Genomic DNA, 9,339 nt, shown 5'->3' on the forward strand with positions numbered 1-9,339 from the left:
TGACATCCTGTGAAATGCTACATCACTGACCCACAGGCTGATGTTCCAAACCTTGGGTCTCCTAGATCCAGAGCAGAGAAGTGCTGTCAGGTGGGGATCAGTAGGTCCTCCGACCTATGGCCTGCACACCTGCTTCCATTTCTGGGAGAAGGGGAAACACACACTTGTTTTTAAGTAGTCATTATCTTCATTCTAAAGTAGACCCATGACCTTGACCTTTTTGGAAAAGCGAAATGACTCTTCCAAATGAAGACCTCAACTCATCTGTTCCTCATGCAACCTGAGTGCGACCAGGTTTACCCAGGCTCCAAGCCCCACCTGGAGGATCCTCCTGTACCATCTTGACAGCCCATGACCGGCACCAGCACCCCCGGGGGCACAATGCTGAATTTGGGGGAGGGCTCTGGGCCTTTTGGCCACCACACCTGTGCCTGGGGAAGCGGGAACCGGGAGGATCCTCCCAGATGATCCTCATGGAACCTTAGCAACATCCCTGAGGACATGGGGCACAATGCTGAAGCTTGAGGACGGCTCTGGGGATTCTTGCCACCCACACCTGTGCCTGGGGGGGCAGCGGGAACCTGGAGGGCCCTCCCAGACAATACCAACGGACTATTAGCACCATCCCTGGGGAACATGGGGCACAATGCTGAAATTGGGGGATGGCCCTGGGGCTTGTCGCTACCGCACCTGTGCCTAGGGGAGCAGGAACCTGAAGGAACCTCCCAGATCATCATAACAGACCATGACCACCATCGCCCTGAGGACATGGGGCACAATGCTCAGTTGGAGTCCCTTGGTCCTGAAACCAGCAGGAACGGAGCTCAAAGGACAGAGAGGCGCCTCCCGGAGAATTTCCATCCAGGGAAAAGCGGCCCACTGGAGGGCACAGAAGCAGCAACCCCACCGACCCGCAGGCCATTTGAACAGGATCACCTCCTGCACTTACTTAGCACGTTGTCCGTCTTCGTGTGTGGACCGTGACTGGCCCGCTCAGGGATGGTGCGCTTCCAGAGGAGGGCTAGAAACTTTTCAGTGCTTGCTCGTGGGTCAGAGGACCAAAGCCCAAGGAAGCAGAGGCTATCCTTCTTCCTCTGGGGCTGGGGAAGTCAGCCACCGACCTGGGGCGGGACCGGGCCCAGGAGTGTGTTCTTTCTGAAGCCACTGCCTTCGGTGGGTGTTGCTTTGCCTAAAAAAGGCCCACTCACGCCAGAGTCAGGAGCAGTGACAGGCTGTCTCCAACCCTAGCCCAGGACCACGACCCGAAACCATCCTGCCTTTGGGAGGAGAGGTCTCCTGCAGGAGCCTGGGAGGGGACTGGCCCCTCTCCCACCCCGGTCTCCAGGATGCCCGGGACCTGCAAGGGCTCTTCATCTGAGGAGGAGTCTTGGAGAACAAGTGTATCTCGTCAGCCCAGCAAGTGAAATAACCAAAGCCCAAGGCTCAGGTTCTAACAGAAGCAGAATTTCAAAGTACTGTTTGGGGGAAGCCTCCTCCCCTCTTATGTGGCATTGGGGGTCCCCAAGGAAAGCCTTCTTTCGTCTCCTTCCCTCAGAGAGAGGAGCTGACCCCAAGTCCCGCGGTCCCCACCGTGTCCCAGTGCTGAGGAAGAGCCACACGCAGGGGCCTGGTGTCAGGAGTGTGGTCGGCCACTGCTCCTGGGCTCCCAGCCAGTGGTCTGGCGGCTACGTGGAAGAGCTAAATTGATTTTGGGGGAAGGAGTGCTCACTGCCCACACCGCTCACCATCCCCCTCTGCACTCTGCAATCCAGGCTCGGTGCCCGGCTCACGTCCATCACCAGCACTCCACATGTTTCCGCCATGGGAGGGATCATTCAGGCTCACCCCATTGCACAGAAGAGGAAAGCGAGGCCCAGCGAGGAGAGGTTAAATGGCTCCAGTCCCAGAGCTGTTCAGCAGAGAACCTGGAAAGCCAGGCCTCCAGAGCCCCTGCTAGACCAGCCAGAGACTCCCTGAGGTGAAAGTGAGCCGTCCCCTGCCTGACCAGGCACGCAATGGCCCCTGACCTTCATGATGGCCTGTTCTTGACCGTGAAGATGAGCTGGCCGACTAGGAGGTGGAGTTCAGCTGGTGGGACAGGCTGTAGCTACAGGACAGAGTGACACATCTGAGCTAGCAGGGGCCACACTCTGGTCTCCCTCCCGGAGCCAGACCAGGAGCTGGAATCTCGGTGCCCGAGGGGCCGGCACACAACAGGGTCTGCACTGACCAGGGATCCATGGCCCCCAGGGAGAGTCCACTCTGCCCTCTCCCCGCTCCTGCCTGGCCTCACCTCTCCTCACTGTGTCGCTGCAGGACCCGGAACCAGGCCCCATAGGGACGGGGGGACAGTCCGGGCTGATGGTCAGGGTTCCCCAAGGGACCCAGGGTGTTGCCAGGGCACTGGGAAAAGACAAGGTCTGGGTTCCGGTGTCCAACACCACCCTGCGAACTTGGGAGTAGTAAGAGATACCCTCCCCCAAGTCCGGAGGGCTATAGCACAAAAGGCCTCAGCTTACTCTGATGTCACTTGGGCTGCAGAGATGTAGTGTCCCAAGGGTGCCACAGTCTTATAGAAGTGCCTCTCGGCCTTGGATATCCATCCCCGACCCCCTGTGATCCCAGTCTTGGGAAAATGTTTTCTAACCCCTCGAGGTCCTTCTCAGCAGAGGACAGACTCGGGGCTTGGGGGCCTTAGGACCTGGCTACGCAGAAGGTGGAAGAGCACAGGGCCACCAGTCTGAAGACCAAGGTCAGGGCCCTTCTTGTTTCAGCCTCAGGGTCCCCATGTGGAAGAGAATCCAGAATCACTGCTCCGGTCAGGTTGAGGAGGCCTTAGGAAGGAATGGGGCACCAGGACCGGAGAGGGAAACGGGGACCAGGGAGGCTTCTGCGGTTTCTCACATCGCCCATGGAACCCACGGGTCTGCTCCTGTGAGAGACACAGACACAGAGACAGAGAAGGGGACAGAGAATGAACCCAGGACAGAGGGAACCAGGAGAAGTCACAGACTCCATCAGCTGAGAAATGACATCCCGGCATTTTGTGCCATTCTGTTCCTGACAGGGCCGTCACATTGGCCATCCAACCTGGAGGGCAGGGGTTTCCACAGAGATGTGTGACCAGGACTCAGGTGTGCCAGGAGCCACTGTGGGGACGGCCCAGCGCATGGGCACAGACGAGGCCCGTGGACCTGAGCCTAACAGTAATGGGAGCCCCTGGAATCCTGTGTTGGGAGAGGTCAAGGTCAGAATCAGTTCATTACTACCTTCCCACAGGGGCTGGGACACAGGCAGGTGTGGGGTGGCTTTGCCTGGACCCCAGAGCAGATTCAAGCCCCTCTGAGCTGTGTTCCATGACAAGCGCAGCCCCTGGCTCATCCTTGCATTGTCAGCTTGGCACCAGCCTCCTGTGATAGCAGGCACGGAACATTTGGAGAGGTCCCTAACACTAACCTTAAACTGTACCCTAAACCTACCCCGTACCCTAACCCCAACACCTACCAGAACACTAACGCCTAACCCTACCCCTGAACCGAACCCAAACCCTAAAGCGTACCCTAACCCTAACCCGTACCCTAAATGGTAGCCTAACCCTAAACCCTACCCTGTACGGTAAACCGTGCCCTAACCCCTACCCTATCTCTAACCCGTACCCTAACCCGTACCCTAACCCATGCCCTAACCAGTACCCTAACTCTAACCCTAACCCTCGGTCAACGGGAGGAAAGAGGAAATCCCCGGAAGTGTGGGGTTCATGAGACATTTGACCGCCAGTCCTGACAGGAAGATGACACTGTGCCAAATGGACCTGCTGATTTCTCAGAACACTGACATCCTGTGAAATGCTACATCACTGACCCACAGGCTGATGTTCCAAACCTTGGGTCTCCTAGATCCAGAGCAGAGAAGTGCTGTCAGGTGGGGATCAGTAGGTCCTCCGACCTATGGCCTGCACACCTGCTTCCATTTCTGGGAGAAGGGGAAACACACACTTGTTTCTAAGTAGTCATTATCTTCATTCTAAAGTAGACCCATGACCTTGACCTTTTTGGAAAAGCGAAATGACTCTTCCAAATGAAGACCTCAACTCATCTGTTCCTCATGCAACCTGAGTGCGACCAGGTTTACCCAGGCTCCAAGCCCCACCTGGAGGATCCTCCTGTACCATCTTGACAGCCCATGACCGGCACCAGCACCCCCGGGGGCACAATGCTGAATTTGGGGGAGGGCTCTGGGCCTTTTGGCCACCACACCTGTGCCTGGGGAAGCGGGAACCGGGAGGATCCTCCCAGATGATCCTCATGGAACCTTAGCAACATCCCTGAGGACATGGGGCACAATGCTGAAGCTTGAGGACGGCTCTGGGGATTCTTGCCACCCACACCTGTGCCTGGGGGTCAGCGGGAACCTGGAGGGCCCTCCCAGACAATCCCAACGGACTATTAGCACCATCCCTGGGGAACATGGGGCACAATGCTGAAATTGGGGGATGGCCCTGGGGCTTGTCGCTACCGCACCTGTGCCTAGGGGAGCAGGAACCTGAAGGAACCTCCCAGATCATCATAACAGACCATGACCACCATCGCCCTGAGGACATGGGGCACAATGCTCAGTTGGAGTCCCTTGGTCCTGAAACCAGCAGGAACGGAGCTCAAAGGCAGAGAGGCGCCTCCCGGAGAATTTCCATCCAGGGAAAAGCGGCCCACTGGAGGGCACAGAAGCAGCAACCCCACCGACCCGCAGGCCATTTGAACAGGATCACCTCCTGCACTTACTTAGCACGTTGTCCGTCTTCGTGTGTGGACCGTGACTGGCCCGCTCAGGGATGGTGCGCTTCCAGAGGGGGGCTAGAAACTTTTCAGTGCTTGCTCGTGGGTCAGAGGACCAAAGCCCAAGGAAGCAGAGGCTATCCTTCTTCCTCTGGGGCTGGGGAAGTCAGCCACCGACCTGGGGCGGGACCGGGCCCAGGAGTGTGTTCTTTCTGAAGCCACTGCCTTCGGTGGGTGTTGCTTTGCCTAAAAAAGGCCCACTCACGCCAGAGTCAGGAGCAGTGACAGGCTGTCTCCAACCCTAGCCCAGGACCACGACCCGAAACCATCCTGCCTTTGGGAGGACAGGTCTCCTGCAGGAGCCTGGGAGGGGACTGGCCCCTCTCCCACCCCGGGCTCCAGGATGCCCGGGACCTGCAAGGGGTCTTCATCTGAGGAGGAGTCTTGGAGAACAAGTGTATCTCGTCAGCCCAGCAAGTGAAATAACCAAAGCCCAAGGCTCAGGTTCTAACAGAAGCAGAATTTCAAAGTACTGTTTGGGGGAAGCCTCCTCCCCTCTTATGTGGCATTGGGGGTCCCCAAGGAAAGCCTTCTTTCGTCTCCTTCCCTCAGAGAGAGGAGCTGACCCCAAGTCCCGCGGTCCCCACCGTGTCCCAGTGCTGAGGAAGAGCCACACGCAGGGGCCTGGTGTCAGGAGTGTGGTCGGCCACTGCTCCTGGGCTCCCAGCCAGTGGTCTGGCGGCTACGTGGAAGAGCTAAATTGATTTTGGGGGAAGGAGTGCTCACTGCCCACACCGCTCACCATCCCCCTCTGCACTCTGCAATCCAGGCTCGGTGCCCGGCTTACGTCCATCACCAGCACTCCACATGTTTCCGCCATGGGAGGGATCATTCAGCCTCACCCCATTGCACAGAAGAGGAAAGCGAGGCCCAGCGAGGAGAGGTTAAATGGCTCCAGTCCCAGAGCTGTTCAGCAGAGAACCTGGAAAGCCAGGCCTCCAGAGCCCCTGCTAGACCAGCCAGAGACTCCCTGAGGTGAAAGTGAGCCGTCCCCTGCCTGACCAGGCACGCAATGGCCCCTGACCTTCATGATGGCCTGTTCTTGACCGTGAAGATGAGCTGGCCGACTAGGAGGTGGAGTTCAGCTGGTGGGACAGGCTGTAGCTACAGGACAGAGTGACACATCTGAGCTAGCAGGGGCCACACTCTGGTCTCCCTCCCGGAGCCAGACCAGGAGCTGGAATCTCGGTGCCCGAGGGGCCGGCACACAACAGGGTCTGCACTGACCAGGGATCCATGGCCCCCAGGGAGAGTCCACTCTGCCCTCTCCCCGCTCCTGCCTGGCCTCACCTCTCCTCACTGTGTCGCTGCAGGACCCGGAACCAGGCCCCATAGGGACGGGGGGACAGTCCGGGCTGATGGTCAGGGTTCCCCAAGGGACCCAGGGTGTTGCCAGGGCACTGGGAAAAGACAAGGTCTGGGTTCCGGTGTCCAACACCACCCTGCGAACTTGGGAGTAGTAAGAGATACCCTCCCCCAAGTCCGGAGGGCTATAGCACAAAAGGCCTCAGCTTACTCTGATGTCACTTGGGCTGCAGAGATGTAGTGTCCCAAGGGTGCCACAGTCTTATAGAAGTGCCTCTCGGCCTTGGATATCCATCCCCGACCCCCTGTGATCCCAGTCTTGGGAAAATGTTTTCTAACCCCTCGAGGTCCTTCTCAGCAGAGGACAGACTCGGGGCTTGGGGGCCTTAGGACCTGGCTACGCAGAAGGTGGAAGAGCACAGGGCCACCAGTCTGAAGACCAAGGTCAGGGCCCTACTTGTTTCAGCCTCAGGGTCCCCATGTGGAAGAGAATCCAGAATCACTGCTCCGGTCAGGTTGAGGAGGCCTTAGGAAGGAATGGGGCACCAGGACCGGAGAGGGAAACGGGGACAAGGGAGGCTTCTGCGGTTTCTCACATCGCCCATGGAACCCACGGGTCTGCTCCTCTGAGAGACACAGACACAGAGACAGAGAAGGGGACAGAGAATGAACCCAGGACAGAGGGAACCAGGAGAAGTCACAGACTCCATCAGCTGAGAAATGACATCCCGGCATTTTGTGCCATTCTGTTCCTGACAGGGCCGTCACATTGGCCATCCAACCTGGAGGGCAGGGGTTTCCACAGAGATGTGTGACCAGGACTCAGGTGTGCCAGGAGCCACTGTGGGGACGGCCCAGCGCATGGGCACAGACGAGGCCCGTGGACCTGAGCCTAACAGTAATGGGAGCCCCTGGAATCCTGTGTTGGGAGAGGTCAAGGTCAGAATCAGTTCATTACTACCTTCCCACAGGGGCTGGGACACAGGCAGGTGTGGGGTGGCTTTGCCTGGACCCCAGAGCAGATTCAAGCCCCTCTGAGCTGTGTTCCATGACAAGCGCAGCCCCTGGCTCATCCTTGCATTGTCAGCTTGGCACCAGCCTCCTGTGATAGCAGGCACGGAACATTTGGAGAGGTCCCTAACACTAACCTTAAACTGTACCCTAAACCTACCCCGTACCCTAACCCCAACACCTACCAGAACACTAACGCCTAACCCTACCCCTGAACCGAACCCAAACCCTAAAGCGTACCCTAACCCTAACCCGTACCCTAAATGGTAGCCTAACCCTAAACCCTACCCTGTACGGTAAACCGTGCCCTAACCCCTACCCTATCTCTAACCCGTACCCTAACCCGTACCCTAACCCATGCCCTAACCAGTACCCTAACTCTAACCCTAACCCTCGGTCAACGGGAGGAAAGAGGAAATCCCCGGAAGTGTGGGGTTCATGAGACATTTGACCGCCAGTCCTGACAGGAAGATGACACTGTGCCAAATGGACCTGCTGATTTCTCAGAACACTGACATCCTGTGAAATGCTACATCACTGACCCACAGGCTGATGTTCCAAACCTTGGGTCTCCTAGATCCAGAGCAGAGAAGTGCTGTCAGGTGGGGATCAGTAGGTCCTCCGACCTATGGCCTGCACACCTGCTTCCATTTCTGGGAGAAGGGGAAACACACACTTGTTTTTAAGTAGTCATTATCTTCATTCTAAAGTAGACCCATGACCTTGACCTTTTTGGAAAAGCGAAATGACTCTTCCAAATGAAGACCTCAACTCATCTGTTCCTCATGCAACCTGAGTGCGACCAGGTTTACCCAGGCTCCAAGCCCCACCTGGAGGATCCTCCTGTACCATCTTGACAGCCCATGACCGGCACCAGCACCCCCGGGGGCACAATGCTGAATTTGGGGGAGGGCTCTGGGCCTTTTGGCCACCACACCTGTGCCTGGGGAAGCGGGAACCGGGAGGATCCTCCCAGATGATCCTCATGGAACCTTAGCAACATCCCTGAGGACATGGGGCACAATGCTGAAGCTTGAGGACGGCTCTGGGGATTCTTGCCACCCACACCTGTGCCTGGGGGGGCAGCGGGAACCTGGAGGGCCCTCCCAGACAATACCAACGGACTATTAGCACCATCCCTGGGGAACATGGGGCACAATGCTGAAATTGGGGGATGGCCCTGGGGCTTGTCGCTACCGCACCTGTGCCTAGGGGAGCAGGAACCTGAAGGAACCTCCCAGATCATCATAACAGACCATGACCACCATCGCCCTGAGGACATGGGGCACAATGCTCAGTTGGAGTCCCTTGGTCCTGAAACCAGCAGGAACGGAGCTCAAAGGACAGAGAGGCGCCTCCCGGAGAATTTCCATCCAGGGAAAAGCGGCCCACTGGAGGGCACAGAAGCAGCAACCCCACCGACCCGCAGGCCATTTGAACAGGATCACCTCCTGCACTTACTTAGCACGTTGTCCGTCTTCGTGTGTGGACCGTGACTGGCCCGCTCAGGGATGGTGCGCTTCCAGAGGAGGGCTAGAAACTTTTCAGTGCTTGCTCGTGGGTCAGAGGACCAAAGCCCAAGGAAGCAGAGGCTATCCTTCTTCCTCTGGGGCTGGGGAAGTCAGCCACCGACCTGGGGCGGGACCGGGCCCAGGAGTGTGTTCTTTCTGAAGCCACTGCCTTCGGTGGGTGTTGCTTTGCCTAAAAAAGGCCCACTCACGCCAGAGTCAGGAGCAGTGACAGGCTGTCTCCAACCCTAGCCCAGGACCACGACCCGAAACCATCCTGCCTTTGGGAGGACAGGTCTCCTGCAGGAGCCTGGGAGGGGACTGGCCCCTCTCCCACCCCGGGCTCCAGGATGCCCGGGACCTGCAAGAGCTCTTCATCTGAGGAGGAGTCTTGGAGAACAAGTGTATCTCGTCAGCCCAGCAAGTGAAATAACCAAAGCCCAAGGCTCAGGTTCTAACAGAAGCAGAATTTCAAAGTACTGTTTGGGGGAAGCCTCCTCCCCTCTTATGTGGCATTGGGGGTCCCCAAGGAAAGCCTTCTTTCGTCTCCTTCCCTCAGAGAGAGGAGCTGACCCCAAGTCCCGCGGTCCCCACCGTGTCCCAGTGCTGAGGAAGAGCCACACGCAGGGGCCTGGTGTCAGGAGTGTGGTCGGCCACTGCTCCTGGGCTCCCAGCCAGTGGTC

Source organism: Eumetopias jubatus, unplaced genomic scaffold (assembly GCF_037043125.1).
Source record: "Eumetopias jubatus isolate StellerSeaLion01/CBP00866 unplaced genomic scaffold, mEumJub1_p1.0 scaffold_50, whole genome shotgun sequence".
In the NCBI taxonomy this organism is placed as follows: Eukaryota; Metazoa; Chordata; class Mammalia; order Carnivora; family Otariidae; genus Eumetopias; species Eumetopias jubatus.